Raw genomic sequence first — 22119 nt, 5'->3', positions numbered from 1 at the left:
ACGAAACCTTATTTGGCCATTTTTCCAAAACGACTCAATTTTTGCAACCAAGAAATTTAGCGCACTTCACTTTAATCGTCTCGCCAAAAGTATTATGGAAATCAAGACTTGAACAATTATTTACCATTGACCTTAAAGTCTTAATTATCAAATTATTTGGTGTCATTCCTGAGAATGATGAGGCTTTACCATCCATTTTTCAATTCCCATTACTGTGATGTTTTTTATGAAATAAATAATTTAGACTATTATGTCATTGATTTGCATGTTCTTTCTACATATATAGATTATATACTATCTGTGTTTGGGAAATTAAAATATATCACTCAGATATAACAAATAACTACAAAAGAGTGGCTATTTATTCCACTTTAAGCCATTCCATTTGTCACAGTAGTTAGCTTTAGATTCTGCTGGTGTGATAGAATCCCTAAATACGTTTTCCTTTAACAAGTTTTTAAATACATCAAATTGTTGGTTAATTTTTAGAAGCTGGAGAATGTGAAAAAGAAATGACAAAAACAACTTTTTTTAATATTTTATTAAGTTACAGCACTCAGCAAATTACAGTGGCATCTGTGAGTGAGGCTAACTGAAGAGAACCTATTGACTCCTGAAGTCTTCAAGCTTTTGTACCGATACTCTAGACATTGGATGCTTCTCCATATTCTTTTTCTTTATTTTATCGATCTGGTGAGTGAACATACCATTTTCACTGATTTTCCATATAATATTAAAAATGCTTTTACAAATGCTGCTTTGCTTCCTCCATGACCCTCTCTCCACTGAGATAGACCAACTCCCTCTTAATTCGCACAGATAAAATTCTCCTTAAATGGGTACATGTGCATGTATGTGTGTAGGTGCTTATATTCCATTCTACAGTGATGTATTTATTTTGTCTTTGGAGTCCTGGCCGAAAGAGACAAGACCCTTGGTCAGCTCTGTCTTTTGTTTCTTGTCTTTTCCGAAGAAAGAAAGGTCTTTCTTTTGCTGATCACATTATGGCTAAGGTGCAGAGGTTGCCTCAAGAAGGGATTAAAATGTGGGCAGTTTGTTTGGAAACGGGGTGCAGGCTGAGAGCACTCGATGTGTTGAGTGTCCTCAAATTGTTGTAGCAAATGTGCACTTGGATTTTTAAATTTAGATTGTGCATCTGTTTAAAGAGCTTGAAACAACGTTCAGATAGCAAAATGAGTGTTTGAATTTAAGGCTAGTAGAGACTTATTTTTCCTCTGAGGGGAGATCTAAAACCTCCCTAGAACCTACCCTTGGCATCTCTACTATTTAGATGATAAAAAGGTGCAGGTTCTGGGCTGCCAGTGATCATGGCGACCTGTGAGCCCCACTCACTCTCCTTTCGTGGACAGGACATGCTCTTTCTGCCCTGGCCTTAGAGGGAAGTGCCTGACAGCTTTCTGACCTTGCTTACTCCAGAGACAGATTGTCTTCGGCTGCTCTGAAAGATACCGCCTTCCCTAAGCCCCTCGGGTCTCTGTCATATGCCATATGACTTAACATTAACATGCAGCAGTTCTACTATTGATTTTCCTCCTTGTGTATTTAGTTCTGCCCATGTCAGATGTAGACTAAAAATTGTTATATATACTGAACTTACCTAGGAACTAACACCGTGACTAGATTCCAAGTTTATAAAAGCACTTACAAGACTTTAATAAAGAGTGCCTCCTTCCATTTTAGGCTTGGCTCTCCCATTCAAGTCTTGCTTCATGAATACATTGTGAATATACAGCAAACAAATCTGAATTTGCCTTGAAAATTGTATTGAAAAATTTGCCCAAGAAACTCTGTGTGTTTGATGGTCCATGACTGCCCTCCACAGGGTGCAATACAGACTTTTTTTTTTTTATTGTTGTCTCTGTTTAATTTTCTTGAGTGTTCTGTCTTGGATCATTTCTGTATTAGAGAAAATTCATAAAGGCTTGAGGAGAAATTAAATTCCTTGATCTAATTTAGTGAAGGTTTAATCATTTAAGTTAGGAAGCAAATGTCAATGCCAGCCTAACCCTCACTCCCACTGTATATCATCCTGCTGCATCCAATTGCTTGATAAGGAGCTTCTGAAAAATGCTATTTTGCTTCTTAAACAATAGGTAATGGATTTTTAATAGTTTTTTTTTTTTTCAGCTCTTCTTTCTGTAGGAAATTGAGTTAGGAGCGCAAATGTTGGCAATTACTCTTGTACTGCATGGCATTTGTTTGGAACTAGTACTTAATAAATCTACTGCAGCATTTATACTTTTCTAGACCATTTATACCAAGCCCCCTGCTTAGATTCCTCATAAAATAGAGGGACCTCCCAACTCTTTCAAGGGGACATTGCGGGATAGGATTTAACTAAGAGAGAGCAAAGATCCAAGTATACTCATATTCACTCATTTTGTAAATTAATAATTTGGTATGGATAGAAAAAAATCATCATACATTGCCAGAATAAATAGAAGGGATAAACAACATCCACATTGGAGGGGAATTTCTTTTGAACAAATAGTTATTGCTCTGTCAGTTCCTTAGAGTCCATCTTAGATCCTGTGAGCTGAGAGAAACATTAAAGCAAACCAAACAAAAAGAACCCAATGTTTTGATCAAAATGGCTCTCTCAAAATAGCCACTGAGAATCTGTTGTCATTATAAGAGCAGAATCGGAACAATAACAAACAACTTCCTCTAAATATTTAAGAAAAGGAAATCTTGGGCGCCTGGGTGGCTCAGTTGGTTAAGCGACTGCCTTCGGCTCAGGTCATGATCCTGGAGTCCCTGGATCGAGTTCCGCATCGGGCTCCCTGCTCGGCGGGGAGCCTGCTTCTCCCTCTGACCCTCCCCCCTCTCATGTGCTCTCTCTCTCTCTCATTCTCTCTGTCTCAAATAAATAAATAAAATCTTAAAAAAAAAAAAAAAGGAAAGGAAATCTTGCTAGCAACACCACTGCATGTCAATGCCATGTTCAACTTTAGGCAACCCAGTATAGCTCTACTCTTTCCAGCATCGTCCCGGATCTGACCAACCCTGAAGACCAGCCAAGCTGAGGCTCCCGTATCCCTCAGTTGCTGCCTGAGTCCTTGACTGGGACTGGGACTTTCACAAGTAAAGCCGCAAATGCCACACAGAGGCTTGGAAAAGATGAGAAATATACGCCCACTTTGGTGAAGTACACACACACACACACACACACATTTCCTTGATATTGAAGAATATTTAGTTGGCCATAAATTCATTTTCTTAATTGTAGGAAGGACAGGGTTACAGACAAAAATAAGAAGGCTGACCAGTGAGAGAAACTGAGGTCTGCCATGGCCAGTATACCTTTTAGATCATCTTCAGAGAAGGTAACTTAAGAATTATGTGTTTTAATTCATTTCATAATGACTTCCGGAATCAATCTATAAATTGATTTTAAGAAATTTGAGAAGGTGAGTTGTGCCCCGGAAGTATTTTTAATAGAAGACAGCACATTCATAAGCGGTTGGGGCCCAGGCTTCTGCCTCTCGCAGCTACGTCATCTGGAGCAGGGAGCTCTCAAGTTTCCTGCAGACGGGGAAGAGAAGCCTGGAGGATATTGCAGGATGATTTTTAAGAACAAGGACTGGACTTGGCTTACATTACGTCTGCCCACAAACTATTGACCAAAACTCAGCCAGAAGCACCCCATCATGACTGCTGCTGGAGTGGGGGTGATATGGTAAATGTCTTTCTGTGTCCTCAGGACACAGGATGGTGATTGTGTAACCTTGTCCTTGTCCCACCTTTCTCTGTAAGATAAATACCTAAGTATAATCAAAGCACATCCTTTTCACTTTGAGTTAAGTTTCCCAGTATTATATAAATCATCATTGCTTGCCTTGGCACACTCATTTTTTTTTTAATTTCTCCATATTTTATAATGCAAGCACTTAAATTTTTAAAATGAGTAACTTTCTTTTGTCCTCTTATTCCAAAACCCTTTATCTAATAGGTAAGTGTCTTCTGAGGTTATTCCTAAAGAAACAAAGCTTTGGGAAAATAGATTAAAGTTTAATTTGGGATACTTCACTTATTTAGGTAGAAGAATTAAGAACAAGCCCTTCAGGGCACTTACTCGGAATTGAACACACAGACATTTACCCAAATTTTACAATAATGGGATAAAAGCAAAAGAAGTCCTTGTGAGCTTAATAGAAAAATCATCACCAGAGAGAATTCTGTTGGCTTTGAGCTTCAGAGCAAAGCATGTTTATTGCTTGATTAAATATTAATATGATTAGAGGTCATGCTCTTTGGTGAAATCCCATTAGTAACACACAGTGGAGTAAAAAACATTGAACTTCAGCATATTTGTAATACGTTTAGAATTATATGATTAACAGCTAAAAAATGGAGACTTGAGTTTACTTGCATGCAGAAACCATAGACCAGACACTGCCATGATCCAGTAATGTCAGAGTCAAGGGGAGATTTAATATGCAAGAGATAAAAAAGGGAGAGTTTCCTTCTTCTGACAGTCTAGACAGTGCAAAACCATATTTCAAGCCTAAGTAGATCAAATTGCAGTTAAGTAAGTACATGTGTCTGTATTAACTAATCAACCATTATGATTATACAGACTAATTAGGTAGAGTTGAATTGTAGCCTATCATAAACTCGTGATTAAACGGTAAGAAGGAAAATCCGAAGACTTGGCTCTAGTAATAACTCACCACGGGAACACAGATAAATGAGTGATGTTCGGTGGTAACCTCCAATTCTCTAGCATCAGGATAATACCTATCTGCACCTGATAGTTTTAGGACATTTTTAATAATGAATGTCACTCCAAATGAATGAAGGTTCAAGTAGAAAATATGAAAAAAATCAATAATAACTGTATAGTATAAAGACTGCTTGTCTATGGTGTCTCTGATATTTTCCATAAATACCAAAATGCAAACTTAGCAACACTGAATTATTAGTTAAAAACATATTTAGCAATTGAGAGCTAAGCTGCCATGTTAGGCCAGTTTCTAGCTTGGGGTTTATAATGGGGAGGCACTTAGAGATTCATCTCAATTGCTATTGTTAAAAAGCATCTCTAATCTATATGACCATGAGTTCATTTGATTTTTTTATGAAGTTTTCTACTTAACAATCATCCTTTGAACTTTTCTGAGGAATTCCTCTTCCGGTATTTTAATTTGATTGAATGTATTTTCTGATGAGATAGCTGGAATCCAGAATTATAAACTATTAACTCTTTACATTTTTTTTTATTCATTATGGTCTCAGGTTAATACAGCCAAAAGGTTAAATCACACATAATTTAAAGGCAGACATCTCTTAAAACCTAGTACATATATTTTTTTTCTTCACAGGTTTAAATAAAAGGCACTGTGGAAATTAATACCTCCTTATTCAGTTGTATTTTGAATCACATGAGTATGAATAAAATTGGGATAATATTGTTACTTGAGAAATAAGATAAAACTCCACTACCAATGTTCCCACAAATAAGAACCTGGGGATTTAAATGAACAAGATAAGCCTCTAAATGAAAAGAAGATCTAATTCGATTAAAATTGATATCTCTTTCTAAATTGCATAAGGGAATACTGCATTTCACCGAGGAACGCTATATCACACATACATTGTATAGGAGTCATTTATTTCAAACCTTTGACATGCTACCTTTCAAAGGGGTCCATGACTCCATAAAGAAGCTGACCGACAGTCCTAAAGACCTCTCGCTTTAGTGTATCTCTAACACAGGCATCCACTGTGCAAATTTCTCCACAAACCCGGCATTTATGTGTGAACTATACACATCCCGACCTGATGACAACAGGGTATTGGTTGCACTTGGTTTCCAGGGAAACGACACTTTACAGGCTCCCCACTTATCCTGCTCCTCGCGAAGCTGCCTGAGGATCGCCTTCAAAGGGCCCTTGCCTCCATCTGTGAGTTGACAGTAAGGGGCTGTGATGGCAGCAGCTAGTGAGCGGACTCGCCTCCATCAGGGCAAGCCTAAATTCACTTCTGCTGTCCCCGTAGGGAACTGTCATCCAGGAACATGAGTGAGAGGAGAAGAAATGATTGCCCCTTCCCGGGAGCATGGCACTCTCACTAACACGCTTGCTAATTTGATAGCTACAATAAAGGACGGAGAGTTCAGGGGAAAAGTCCATGTACATTTGCTGGTACTGCAATGTCAGCTAAGTGTTTCCTTCCTAACTTTTCCAGTAGCAGCTTCTCCCTGCCATGCTCTCTGCATGTGCCTGTGACTCATCCTTTTTGTCAGCTGCGTTTGCTCCTAATTGGATTTCACGTCGTGTGAGTTCCCTTTCCGGAGGACTGTGTTCCCTTGCTCCTAACCTGTGATTGACAATGAAGAATTTTAGCAGAAGCTCCTGGAGACACAAAAACACATGGTTGAGATCACTGGTTAAAGACAATTTTTGTTATGGTCATACTCATTAATTGGCCATTGCAACGAGACTACTAATGGCTGGTGTCCTCAGTTCATTGGGTCGCAGGCCAGGGCCGTTACTGTGAAACAGAGTCACAGGAAGTTATGCTAAGAAAGCCTGATTCTGAGGGACAATCAGATACATTCTGCTGAGATTGGAGTCGATTAGGTGAATGGTAGTATGCTTCTGGTTTCCTATTTTGCATAACTGTTATATTCCATTTGGAGGTACACTTGAAAATGATTAAGGAAAGGGCAATGGAATTCTTACTAAAGATACTCTAATAGAGGAAGCTTTGTACAAGAAGGAATTGATAAAAGTAAGGCTGTTGAAGAAATTTACAGAAGGTGAAACAATTGGGGTCACTCGAAGTGTACCCTCACTTATCCTTCTGGTACCCCTTGTCTAACTGGACTTACTGTGTCCTACAGAGCAATACATAATCTAGTTCATGAGGGCTTATGCTATTCAATTAGGAGAAAATGATGGTGAGATTTAGATCATTTAGGCTTCCAGAAGCAAGTCACTTCCTCAGGAAACCTTGAAGGAGGCAGCAGAGTATATCAATATGATAGACGATCAGAAAGGGTGCGTGGGAAATAATCGGGGTGTTATGTGTGTATCTGTGTGAGTGTGTTGTGTATGTGGACACGCTTAGGCACCTGCATACAAAAGGTTCAGGCTCTGAAATCTGTTACAGTAAAATTATAGTAAGAAAAGTATGGGTTTTTTTTTTTCCCAAAATAACAGAGAGTAATCCCTATGACAGCGTAGCTAGAGACTGTAGCTGATGGCAGTAGAAGCAGACATAGGAATGTCTCTGAAAGACAGATTGAAAGGTGAATGGAATGAGAATCCCTTAAAAAAATAACAAAAGTGATCTTAGAGATGGTAAAGAAAAAAGCCATCTGTGGAGAGAGAAAAGAAATGTTCCAGAGAGTCCATCCTTACTTTTTCCCCTTCCAAACTTTATTTTTTTCCAAATGCCACTGTAACACTGAGAGAAGAAATTACAGGTTCTCCTTGAAAGACAAGGTATCCAACTGAGAACTTCAGAATCACTGATGGTTTCTAAAAGAATTTAAGCTCATGGCCTGAAGTGAAGTTCCGAGTGTATCAGTCAGGATTCTCCAGAGAAACAGAAGCCATAGTATATAGATAAACATCAGGAGAGATTTATTATGGGGAATTGGCTTCCATGCTTATGAAGGCTGAGAAGTCCCACAGTCTGTTGTCTGCAAGCTGGAGACCCAGGAAAGCCAGCAATGTAGTTTAGTCCAAATTCCAATGCCTGAAAATAAGGGAAGCCCACTGGTATAAATCCCAGCCCAAAGGCAGGCAGAAAGTAAAAGAGGCAAATTCTTCCCTCCTCTACCTTTTTGTTCTATTCAGGCCCTCAATGGACTGCATAACACTCACCTACAATGGGGAGGACAATCTACTTTACTGAGTCCACCGATTCAAATACTAATCTCGTCTGGAAACACCTTCACATATACACCCAGAAATAATGTTTAATCTGGGCACCCTGTGACACAGTCAAGTTGGCACATAAAGTTAACAATCACCCTAAGGTAGCCCATATGAGAATTCTTTGCTCTTTCTTCTAAATGGATAAAATAAAGGATACACACAGAAGTAATTTTGGAGAAATCAGGGGACGGGGGTGGATTTGACCTTCATGAGAACTATTGTATAGATATTTCGCATACATTATTCAAGAGACAGTTATCAACAGATATCATATTTTGTGTGTATACTACTCTTTCCTCTATTTCTTTGTCAAAGATGATTACTTTTCTAATCAGAAAATTTTTTCTGTACCGCCCCCCCTTGGGGCAACTTTTCCCTTTTTATCTAGACCCTTTCATTCTGTATAGTTACATTCCAATCCAACAGTGTATAATCTTGGAAGAAATCCACCTGCCTATTGACCCAGCTTCCCAAGAGGAAAGTAAGTAAACAAATAATATATTTCTAATGTGTGTTATAAATGAATCAGAAAATGTTCCTCAGTGGGCACATGGGTGGCTCAGTTGGTTAAGCGTTTGCCTTCGGCTCAGGTCATGATCTCAGGGTCCTGGGATCAAGCCCCATGGGTCAGGCTCCCTGCTCAGCGGGAAATCTGCTTCTCCCTCTCCCTCAGCCACTCCTCCCACCCCTGTTCATGCTCTCGCTCACTCTCTCTGTCTCTCTCTCAAATAAATAAATAAAATCTTTAAAAAAAAGAAAAGAAAATGTTCCTTAGTCAAGTCTCTCTGGAGAAGACCACTGGAGGGTCTCTCTGATTGCCCTGCCAAAAGGAGGAGGGTATGGTTAAATATATGCACAGATGTGTATCTTGGTGCCGTGGGAAATTTTAACTGCCATATTAATTACTGACTAGATGTTTGCCATTAAGTAAATTTCCAGGCAGATAGTTCTACCATAAGAATATTCTTTCCATGTAACTATTTTTCTGAGAAATGCTAGGACAGTTGAACTGGTCAATTATACCATACTCCAAGGAAAATGTGCCTAGGGAATTTTTTTAAAAGTAAACTACCCCTGCTGTTTCATATATGTATATTAGTTTTTACACTGACTTTGTAGGTAGTTGTCTCAAATCATTTTGGAAATTAGGCAAGATATAAATTAAGCAAACAATGAATCAACACAATGTTAATGCATGTGGTAAATTCCAAAACGTACAGAGTAGAAAGGGAATGATCTGTTTTATAGATACCATGCCTTCAGTGAAGTCTGATATTTATAAATTTTAGAAACAAATTCACTGTTGATTTGTATTGGCCTTAGAGTTTTGAAAACATCTAAGGTTTTTTTTTTTTTTTTTACCCATTCTTTGATTTTGCACTTGGTTACATAGGACTTTCTATTTACCACTCTTTTTTTTAAAGTTTATTTATTTATTTATTTATTTATTTATTTATTTATTTATTTATTTATGCAGTCTCTACACCCAACATGGGGCTTGAACTCACAACCCCGTGATCAAGAGTCACATGTTCTTCTGACTGACCTAGCCATGTGCCCCTCTATTTATCATTCTTAAATGTTACTGTATTAGATTCACCTTATAGATCTAATATACCAAAATATTTTTGGAACTTGATGAATCCAAAAATCTAGGGTCTGGAGCACCATTGTCTCCTGACAGAAGCCTAGTCTGCATTAATTTTGGGCTTTGTCTGTCAATATGAACTGGAGATCTAAATCAAGCTGTAAATATGGCCATTGTGCTATATATGTATTCTTCCCCATAACATCTGTCGAGTTTTTCTTTGTGTAATACCCATCCCACCCATTCCCTTTTCATTTCCTCCCCATCTTGCTGAATAAAGGAAATGCTTCTTACTCACACTTGCATGCCTGGTAGTATTTACTAGTGACTTATACATTGTTGATCAAAAAATGTATTCGTTCAAGCATTTAAAAATATATGGTGAGCTCCTCCTCTGACTTATAAACTGTGCTATGTGCTTGATATATAAATATGAATAAGACACAATAAAATTGGAGAGCAGGTTTTCACAGTTTTAGCAAGGTAGCAGGCACATGAAGCATTACAAAACAACTCAAAAGTGCAGTTATAGCAACAAGCAAAGAATATGTGTCAAATGTTAAATTGAGTTGAAATAATCCTGCCTGTCCACCACCTCAATTATTTTTAGTCCTAAATTCCCAGAGTAGCAAATGGTGGTACGAGGTCCAAAGAAAATCAATCTCCTTCCCACCATATACCAAGCTCTTCATAGATATCTCCTCACCCAAAGAGCAGTTTCCAATGTAATCATATTATATGATATATATCTTCTATTACAGTATATTAATCATTTAGTATTTGAGGAGACAATTGATGTCCTACATAGTTTTCATTCTAATTCCATTTCATCTTAAATGACCTTTTTCTGTCTTGGAAATGTTTAGGATTCCCCAAAGTTTCTACAATAAAATTTGGCTAAACTTTCCACCACAATTTTTTACAATAAAATCTAAAATATTGTCACAAGGTACAATCAAATTATTGGGAAGAGATATATATGATATGAGCTCTCCTCACGTAAGACCATGAAGGAGGAAATAGTTACAGTATATTCATGTAGTTATTGAACAAATATTTGTTATGCACCTGCCACACATTTGTTACTTATTTTGCCACATTATTTGTCAAATGTAACATAAAAATAAAAACTCTTGCCCATGGAAACTGAAGCATAAAAGCAGATGTATACACTAATTTGTTTCTTTAACAAGCATTTACTGAGTGCCCACTTTATATCAAGCATTAAACTGAGTTCTGCAGAAACAATAATGGATGTTCTTTGTCCTCAATGATCTCTGACTTTAATGGAGGAAATAGATCCAGAAGCACAATTACAACACTTTGTCCCACATGCAGAGGCAAAAATGTGTAAGGGGTTTTACAGCCACAGAAAATAAGTACACAGCCTGTTTGCAGCACTAAGTTACTATGGAGATCTGGAGTATCAGGAAAGTCATCTTGAGGTGACCCTTGAGATGAGTTTCATAAATTGGAATCTATAGTTCTGATAATAGCTGTTAAAAGGGTATTCAATGCAGAGGGTTAATGTGACCAATGTCAAAAGGAAACAAGTTCTAAAATCAGGAAGATCAATTTAGGAAAGTATGGCAAGAGTTTTAGGAAAATACGATGTGACCTGCACTAGGACAAGAGATAAAGGTGTGGAAAGGAAGGAAGAGATTCAGAATGCTTCCAGTGTTTTGTTGAAGTATGGAAGTCAGTGAGGAGGAGCGTTGAAAGATAATCCCCATGTTTTCAGCTTGACTGAGTGGATGATGATTCCCAAACAGAACTTCCTATCCAATGTGGTAATTTGTTAAAATTTAGCAGGCATTATGTCATCTTAAGATTTCAGGACAGTTAGTGGAACTTAGGACAGATGAACCCCTCAGCAGGTCACCACAAACCTTGAGAAGCCTGCTACATTCTTCAGATGTATGTTATATATTTTCATGCCCTGTGAATGGTGTGGCATTGGAAAGGTTTACAAAAAACTTCATGGAGAATTCAGACACAAATAATAAGAACAATTTCCATTGCCCAAATATCATCCCATAATAAATCTCTCAGAAAAAGAAACATCGGCAGTTCTTTCCCCACTATTGAACTCATATTGCTAAGATATACATGTGTATAGTGGATATAATTAAGTTTTTTAATTCTAATTCTGTCTTAAGAGAGTTACATAGCTTTAACTCCTAGAAGAAATCCATTATAACAGTCTACAACTGGAACCTTAAAAAATATAAAATGGAACTCCAGTATATATAGAACTGGATAATAGTTAATATATTACAATTAGGGGCTCCCGGGTGGCTCAGTCGTTAAGCGTCTGCCTCCGGCTCAGGTCATGATCCCAGGGTCCTGGGATCGAGCCCCATATCGGGCTCCCTGCTCCACGGGAAGCCTGCTTCTCCCTCTTCCACTCCCCCTGCTTGTGTTCCTGCTCTCGCTATGTCTCTCTCTCGCTGTCAAATAAATAAATAAATAATCTTAAAAAAAAAAAAATACATTACAATGAGATCAGGTGCTGAGTTTTCTCTCTGATGGTGAAATAGTAGCAAATATACCCTAAATCTTGTGAGCATCCAATGTAAATCGGATAATGTAATACATCTATTATAATCTTAAATAAAGTAAATCCACAACCAAGCTCATTACCTCTGTCACTGTTCCTACCCATTTAATGCCATCATAATTGCTCCCATATCCAGGATTAAAAAACCTTGCCACCATCTTTAATTGCTGTTCTGCTAGGACTTGGGGAAACATGTTTTTCTGAAGGAGGATGATGAATCAGGATTAGGAAAGGCCAAGCAGGGCTTGGAGATGAATATAGGGTACAGAAGTTCAGGCGGGCAGTCTATACACATCAACATATCTTACACCAAGTTGATGGAGGCAATTTAGCACGAAAGGAAGCAATATTTGATCAACAACAATTTAGGTACAGGAGGTCAGAGCATGGTAGTCAATCAGCTAGACAGGCAGTTTGGGGATCAAAAGTACACAGGTAAGGAGTTCCCAGAAAAGATGCTGGATGAGTGAAAGGCTGAGCAGGTAGTCAGGAATCAAGAAAATTCAAAGGAAGCAAAGAGCAGAGCAGGGTCACAGGGTCTGCATCCAGATCAGCACAAGGAAAGAAAATTTGACAGGCAGAAAATCTCCCCAGCAGTTCTTTCCTGGGGCGTGATCAAATACAACCAGCAGTTTTGTAGCTTTGTTTTTCGTGAATTACCGAGTATTTCAGACTTTTAATGTCTGGCTTTTAAAGATGGAAACGTCTTTTTTAAAATAGAAGCCCATAAGGCTAAAATGATGAAAACGGGTAGGTTTGGAATATTGGTCAACATGCTCTGGTACTGAAACTGTGTTCAGGATTACCAGAAGGCTCAGTTCGCTCTCCATTTGTTATTTGATCTAAATAGGCACATCAATAGCAGTCTTAAATCTTGAGGTGGGTGGTTCCTTCTGTCCCCCCCACCCCCACTTTTGTTTAGTGTCATCTCATCTCCCACGACACAGAGATGACTGAAGAAATCCTGGGTTTTATTGATTGACTTGTCCCATATATAATTTCAAAATAGATTTGAGATAGCTGAGAATATCCCCATCTAAACCCCTAGTCTAGCGTCTCTCTTCAGGCTCATCAGAAGGTGTATTATCACAGCTTTCCAAGGCTCTTGCTTCAGCCCTCTTCCCAGACCCCTCTTCCCTACTCCCCTGACACTCTGTCCTTCAATTATGCTCTCTTTATTTTGGATCTTTCTTTTCTCTTCCTTCTCTCTTTCTCCTGTTTGGCTGTAAGCAGACAACATTCTTTCCTAAATATTATAACACAATTATTTCCTAAGTAATATATGTTTCCTAATATTATAACTCAATATCGAAACCCAGTAGTTAATGCTTTGATCCTAATTTCCTATTTGATTTCATTTCACTTCCTGTATTCTCAAACAGTGATTTACTCCAACTTCTATTCCCCTCCTCTCCATTCTAAACTCATCAACATCTTTCTTCTATCTCTATCAGTTTGATGAAATGACACTTTTCAATACAGCAATGACCTGTTCCTAAATACTTAACTCCATGATATTCTCCCCATCCCTCTTGACCTATTTTTAGAGTTTTATGTGAGGGAGTTCCTCATTCTCTGGCTCTGATAAATTGATCTCTCCTATGCCCATTTATGATAATAATGTTGAATTTTTCAATGGTGACTATTATTTCCCTATTAAGTGTGGATTAACACAGTTTCAGCCTTTAACTCCCTATTTCCTCATTTCTCTTTCCTCAGAAATGTATCTCTTCCTTCTGGCTAAGTTTGCATTTAAATATAACTATTACATCTATACTGATAATCGAGCTTCTTTCTGCCGCTCTGTCCTGCATCTCTGAGGAGAATCATTATATTTAATCAATGAAAGACATTTTACCATATCTAAAACTGAACAGATTTTTCTCTTTTCTCCTTGGTAAAAAATCTACTTCTTCTTCCTTTTGTTTCACGTCCTCTGGGTTTAAATTCTCATGACCATTTCTCATCTTCTCTGCCTTCTGAGTGCCACATTTAATCAACCAAAATCCATACTGTTTCCTATTTCCAAACGACTTCTATTTTAGTCCTTTCTTCTTTTCTGTGTCCATTGCCACTGTCCTAATTAATGCTTATACCATCTCCAGTGGGTTCTATGAAATACATTCTTCAAAGGCCTTCTATCTCTAAAGTTTCTCCTCATATGAATCTATCTTGCAAACAGATTGGTCTTTCTGAATACTGTTTTGATCATACCACACATCTGATTTAAATACTTTGGATCAAATCAAATCATCTAAGCCTGGAATTTAAAATCACACACAGTGTATCCCAATCTATCTCTCTAGAGTCCTTCAATTACTCCTTCTGACCCTTTACTCACCAAAACAGACAGATCTTTATATTAACTGGCATCTGTACATGTCTGGACCACCCAGATCTCTGAGTGTTTTCCCTTGCTGTAACATCCTCACCACCTATCTGGATTTTTCTCAGATTTCAAGACCAAGTTCAGATTCCACCCCCTCCGTAGAGTACTTTTGTTTCCTGCAACCCACGATGATCTCATAAATTCTGTATATACAGCACACTCTGCATATTTCTCACATGAAACTGTGCAATGCATGCTATTTTGACATACCCAGCATATCTGTTTGACTGGGTTTCAATTATTCTACTTCGGAGAATGTGTCTTATATTTCTCTATTAGTCATTGGTTTTTTAGTTCGTAGTAAGCGTGGTATTTTTTATTGATTTTATTGAAGGTCATAATACTTATTAATGAAGTGTAATAATTAACTTTCATTTCCTCTCTCTAGAATTTGTATGTTATATATGTGTATATAACCCATTACTTAATTTTGCATATTTCTTTTCTTCAATTTTATGGAAAAAGTATTTCTTTATCCCCATTTTTACCCCCATGTGTGTATATACACACATGCATATTCCCTCCTTAACTCCTCTGTGACTTAAACAAGCAATGACATTCTGCCCCTCAATGTCTTTCCTTTTAAACTGGTGATTGGACCACCGATCTTTACCTTCTTACTTTGGGATGTAAACATAAATACCTACTGTGTAATGAATAAATACAGTGTATCTATAAATATAGCATAGCACTTCAGAGAAAAACTAGTCGATGCAGCTAAGTTATTATTGCCATTATTTTACATTATGAGGAGTAGAAATCTTTACAGTGCATATGTAACAGGATTTATCTAAGCAAAGCTACCGTGGAGTGCCATAAATACCTTTTTCTTTAAGTCTATTTTTTTTGCCTAAATGTACATCTCAAAGACTAGTAAAATTAGTTTGATGGAAGTGTCAATTTAAGTGTTCATAGTTTTTAAATTGTCTGATAAATAATATTAACTGTAACAAATTTATTTTTCTTCTTTTAGAGCATTTCGTATCACAGTCGAAATTTGCCACGTTGAATTCCTAGGTTTTAAATGTTCAGTACTTATTATGGCTACAAGTTGGTTTGGAATAGAGCAGCAGTGCCCTCTAGTGGCTCCTGTCTTTTCGGAAGCTGCCTACGTTCTTATTTCCTTAAATAAATTCGACTACTTTTTCAACTCTAATTTTTCTTAAATGTTTTCCAGTGAAGTTTGCCACAAAGTATAATTATGTATATTTTTTTCAAGTTGTCTATCTTTCGGAAAATCCATCAAAACATATGCAACCATTAATTTAATTATTTTTCAAGGCTTTCATTGTTTTTAATGTAGAAATCCAATGTCTAGAACATTTCTCACAACTTTCCACCCAAACCAGTTTTGTTTTCTTGTCAACATACATATGAGACTGAGGCAGTTTGTAAAAATATTTTTTCATCTATTTTAAATGTGAAAATTTTAAATATAAAATGACTAAGAGGCCCATGAGGAAAAGGACCAGCCTAACAGTAAGTCCAAATATTTATGCCCCAATACTAAGTTGCCCAGAATACACGAAGTTTATCAGATAATAATTCTCTTTCAGGAGCTAATAATATACCTAGGAAAATGAGCAGATGTTTGTTTGTAGTTTAATTCAGTTAAATATTTATCAAATATCTGTTAGTGCTGGGTGATGAAGATATACTAATAAATATGCTACAAAAAGTATTTCTCCAGCAATTATTTTATTAAAATAATATCCCAAAATAGTTTCATTAGGTTCTTGCATATCAATAATCTTTCCACTTCTCAAATAAGACAACTATAGAAAGTTTAAAATGTATTCAAATGCAGTTTGAACACAAGAAGTAGAACCCTACTAAGAATTCAGCATTTAAATTTTACAATACCTGCCATCTTGCATGATGTGTTAAAACACATAGTGCTTATAAACACATGTACACGTATACTTCAATTGACAATGTGAAAAATAATTCCATAAGAAGTGAGATTTTTAAAGCTTCCTGAGCATGCCTATAATTGTGAGACTATATTATACACTCATGTTGTTTTTATTAATTCCTCAAGTATATAAAAAGAGTTGTTAAGAAATATTTTATTATTCCGAACCTATTTTGCTAATGCGTTCAACCTGCAAAAGTGGCTACAAGCAACTTCCATGAGATAATTTTCCGGTTTCCATTGCACTGGGTATCTTCCACTCGCCTCCTTAGATCCTCTCTCTACCCTCTCCAACCTAGCAGCCTGACATGTATGGAAGTAGGCTTTCTTGCCTTCCTGTGGCTTCCAAGAAATGAACAAAAGGAAGGAAAATTTCACGCCCCAACCCTCCTTCCTCTGAGGCTTTGATGTACCTCTCTACCAGTACTCACAACTGCTGACAGGTATCCCTCTCCAAACAGCCTTCTCTGTCTCTGGGTTCATAAACTGCTTCTTTTCCTCATCTCTTCAGGCCAGCCTTGCTAAGAGCACTGTTACAAACTGAATTGTGTCCCCCCAAAATTTATATGTTAAAGCCTTAACCCCCGGTATCTTAGAATGGGACTGTATGTGGAAAGAAGGATTCTGAAGAGGTGATTAAACTAAAATGAGGCTGTTAGGGTGGACCCTAATCCAATCTGACTGGTGGCCTCATAAAAAGAAGAGATTAGGACAGATAAGAGGGACGCCAAGGATGCAGGGGCATAAAAGAAAGGCCTTGGGAAACACAGGCAGAAAATGGCCATTTGGAAGACAAGGAGAGAGGCCTCTGGAGAAACAAACCTTGCAGGCACCTTGATCTTGGACTTCGAGCCTCCAGAACTGTGAGGAAATAAATTTCTGTTGCTTAAGCCACCCAATCTGTAGTATTTTCTTATGGTAGTGCCCACAAACTAACACAAGTACCCTCATCCATCTACCACCTGTGGCTTCCCTGCATCCGGATCACAACTTTGTAAATAGTCACTTTATTACATTGTCTTGAACACCCAGTTAGAGTGTGCCACACAGTTTCTCATTCACCCCTCCATGTATTAGTCCTGGGTTGTTGTTGTTGTTGTTGTTGTTGTTTTTAATTAATGGCAATGATAGTGTATCAGTTTCCTAGGGCAGATCTGGTAACCAGAAATCTGAAATCAAGATGTCACCAGAGCCTTACTCCCTCGGGGGGCTCTAAGAGAGAATCCTTCCTTGCCTCTTCCAGCTTCTCCTGGCTCCAGAATTTCCTCGCCGGGCCACCCCAAACTCTGCTCCATTTTTACATGACCTTCTCCTTTATGTGTTCCCTACCCTTTCTTCTAAGCATGCCTGTTACTGGATTGAGGGTCTACCCTAACTAATCCAACATATTCCCATTAAATATCTTCACCTTAACTATATCTGCAAAGATCTGTTCTCTAAGGAAGTTCACATGTACATGCTCCAGGTAGAAATATTGAAAAATAGAAAAATAGAAAAAATTTTGGAGGAGCACCACTCAACCTACTACAGACAGAAGAACAAATCGCAAAAGGAATTTACTATCTTCATGCCTGATGTCTTCTATTCAGTTTAACATCCCTCTTGTGAAAAATAATAAAGGAAAAGTATCATTGCTAGAAAGCATATGATCCCATATAATTATTATATAAATAGAGATAAATACAATGTCCATACATAACTTGCCTTTCCTAAAATAAAGCACTTGGAGCACGTAAAAATGCTAAGATAATTTTAATAAATAGAATATGCATTTAGCACATTTTAACAAGTATATAAGAAACCATAGTTATTTAAAAAGAGCATCCTGTTGACTCACAGAATATTTTTTATACCTCTAAGTCCAAGACATTGTTTTATCAAAAAAATTTTAAAACAGGAATGGTTTTTAAGAATCAATACTATGAAACATAAAATTACAAGAATTAAATTTAGAAGTTAATTTAATATGATCATTTATTTTACAGATGAGAACTCCAAATCTCTATTCATAAATCCTTTTACTCTAGGCATGGGTTTTCCTACTCAGATTCCACACCGCACCTTAACTCTTTCACATTAACTCTGTTACTTTTTTTTTTTTTTTTCTCAGTTGGGAAAAAAATCAAACACTCACAATTATTCTGTTTTTATGAAGAGAACACTCCTAGTTATTCTCTTTCTATAAAACATGACATTGTCTAAAGGAACAGTTATAAGCAAAAAAGCCAAGAATTGATCTCTTAAAACTGTAGTTGGTCAGTTATGACTAGAGAAATGTATCCCTAGGTAGTTTTCATGTTATTATTCTTTCAAAAGGAATCATTTCTCCCTAAGGACTTATAGTCTAAAGGAGTCCTATCAGGTTTTCAAATATCATGTTGTGAAGACAGATTCTTTTAAAACTTGATCATAGCACTTAATGAACCCATTGCGCACCAATTAGCAGTTCATAAAAATTCTGGTTCTACAATGTCCACAAGAAACTAACAACTGTATATAGCCTTCGTGTTTTATTTTTCTTTCCTCTTTCTCTATGTTAATATGCCCGATTTATTTTCCTTTTTTCCCCCTTTATAGGGACTAAAGAATGCTCTTCTCTAACTTCCGAGATGTTTACTTTACTTGAGATATGATGATTCTTTAACATTTTAATCAGACACAATCATTTACACCACAATGATTTTGAGAAGACTAGACATTCCTCAGTACGGGAGGAATGTTTAGTATTGCTTCATGACTACCGGACTATGCATAATCATAAGTCCTGCAAATAAAACCTTCCTTTATCAGTTTTAAGACTTCTTTTGAAGATAGTAAACTTTATAGTGGTCCTTTCAAAAAGTAACGTCTTTAAGATATTTTTATTTTTATTGTATTTGTGTGTGTTCCCTGAACTTTCCTTTCCTCCCCAGGAGAATGAGATATCAGCACTAAGCCAGTTTGATGTCTGATGCCTCAAGAAAAGACCAGGCAGAAAGAAAAAAGTAAAAAGAAATCAAAGCATTTCCTCTTGGGAGGCAGTTAATATTTGGTTTATATTTGATTCATACACAGATTCAGATATTTCTATAGCATTCATATTCATCAAAATGCCTGCTGAAAATCAACGCAAATATTGAATACTCCCTGAGTATTTCCGCGGGAGGCTGCGATCCACATCAGGCACTGTGGCGCAGTGATTTTTTTTTATGCTTAGTGTGACTTGTGGCTCTCCAGGAAGATGCCAGATGGTGGCAGAGTCATTAAATTTTTTCCAGCTGGACATGTGAGTCAACTTCATGCCTGATGCTTTATTTACAAAGAAACATCTCTGTTTAAGGAATTACTACGAAAGATTTGAAATTACAAGGGCCTTTCTGTACGACCATCTATGGGGGACTGGTGATATCTAAACCAAGAATAAATGGACAGCCATGAAAGTCATTAATTCATTGAAAAGTCAAGGATAGAGAAGCCATGAATGAAGCGGTATATCTTTCCTTTTTTGTTACTTAGTAAATTGAACTTTGCAATGACAAGAGCATAGAACATACTTACTTCTGGAGGTATGAAAAGAAGATGTGCTTAATATCTAAAGATTTCATATAAAAGCTACATATATCTTGCTTCTCCTCACTATATTGTGAGGCCAAAGCAAATTCCAGGTAGGAACATTGCAGCTTTAAATATTTGTGAAACTCATGGCATAATATCAGGGTCGGTGACTTCTATGTCATTCCACCAGACCCTACAAAGACTCTGTAGCTGGTCTCCCACTTTCCTCTCAATAAGGCCTGCTACTGGCTTTAGATACTGTCTCTGTCTTCCAACACTAATCAAAATTAACAATTCCCTCCTTTTTGCTCCCACTTTCTTTAAGTCATCAGAAAATAATACACACCTTGAAATAATTTCTGTTTGTATATCCCTAAGTGTTAATTAAGTGTGTCTTTGTATTCCTTCCCTTTAGCTCAATGCCTAACACACCATAAACACTCGATAAATTTTACCAAACTGCTGGTAAATCTAACCATGCTGAACCTTTTAATTTGTTTTCCTCCAAATGCTGCCAGTAAGCAGTTTTTGGACCTTGGGCGAGTAACTCATTCTCTCTAGAGTAGCTTTTAATCAGCAAAATTAAATATTTTAGTTTAAATAATTCCAAGTTTAGGGTGTCTAAATAAAAAAATACAAAACATCAGTCTTACAATTTCAAACTAAATGGAATCTTGGTCTTTGGAAAAACTATTCAAGAAAAAATATATATATATTTTGTTTTCAAAACCTCAGAGAAAATCTATATCCATAGCATGGGTGCTTAAAATCAAAGGTGTAGTGATCATTACAGCGAGCAGCTACATTTGCACTACTTAGCACCACACGGAAGGCTAATTGGTTTGGGAAAGCAACATTTGATCATAACCGCCAAGTGCACATGATATATAATGATTAGTGAAACAAACCTAGTGCAGGCTCTCTTCCCACTGTTCAGTTGTAGTTATTAGTGGCTGCCTCCCTCCCTTCCAGCAACATCGATGTCTCTAGAGCTCCCGAACCCATTTACTTTCCATTCACTGCTTTCCTCACTGCCTGCAGCTGTATTAATGCATCCCAGAAGAATTTGTTCCCATCAATTACGGTAGAAGTTGTAGTCACAGTTCTACGGCACATCAGCACTGATGCAAGCGGGCAAAAATAATACATAAAATAAACAAAATGAAAACAGACTCAGCTCATGAGTCATTGAAATTAAGAGGCTGAGGTATGGGGAGAGGAGAAAAGTAAAAGGTGCTTCTACTTTACAAGATGAATGATTTGTTACCTAACATTTGCTATACAGAGAGTATAATAATGATTTCTGGAATAATAAATGCATATAAGGTTAAACTTTCAGACTGAGATTTAAGGAGCAAGAAGGACAGGTGTACAACACTGGAGAACTAAACTGATTATTCCAAGCCCTTAATTGTGACTCCCCTGAGTTTTAGTCTTAGAAGGTTAATTTTCCTCTTAGGAATATCTTGCTAAATGTTTTTTCCTGCTACCAGAAATTATTCGTGAAATAAGAAATGCCATGAGTGAAAAACATTATGGTGTTGCTAAGATTTAAGTAATTGTCCTAGAAATAAAAAATAATACTTTTCTATGTTTTTTTATTTTGGTAATCCCTTATGACTTATGGAGACTCACAGAATTTTAAAGGCGGAAGAAAGCCTGGATATCACACAACTACCTCATTTCATTAATGAAGAAACTGAAATACCCTACCACAGTACTAAGGGGAAATTGGAGCCAATTATAGCACTCTATTTAATACTGTAACCAGCTCATCTTCCCTGAGTACCCCTGATTTCCTTTACATTGATCTATTCTTTTGTTTTTCTAACCTTGTAGCTTCTATTTTATTAACTCTAGTTATTTATTGTTTTTTTTGTCTTCTCCCTCCCATTATAATGTATCCAGATAGCACATTCTTTTGTCTATTTCGTTCATGAATGTATCCAAAACATCTAGTGTAGTCTGAATACACAGTAAGGATTGAATAAATATATATGCTGAATAAATAATAAAGGAATGGATAATTGGTGCAAAAAGTCTGCTAAGGAAGTAGGGAGACGAAAATACTCTCAGGCACATAAGTGGAAAGACAATTTTACCGTTAACAATGGAAGAATTAATATAGGAGTAGTTTTGGCTACAGATGGGGATCTTCATATTTTAATATAAACAAAACTGATAGGTTTTTGTAACCTAATATTATTTTATTCCAAGTGAAGT

The sequence above is a fragment of the Mirounga leonina genome, unplaced genomic scaffold (assembly GCF_011800145.1).
Source record: "Mirounga leonina isolate KUSES-001 unplaced genomic scaffold, KU_Mleo_1.0 Mir_172, whole genome shotgun sequence".
NCBI lineage: Eukaryota > Metazoa > Chordata > Mammalia > Carnivora > Phocidae > Mirounga > Mirounga leonina.
The sequence above is the reverse complement of the archived record's forward strand: the minus strand, read 5'-3'. Positions refer to the sequence as shown.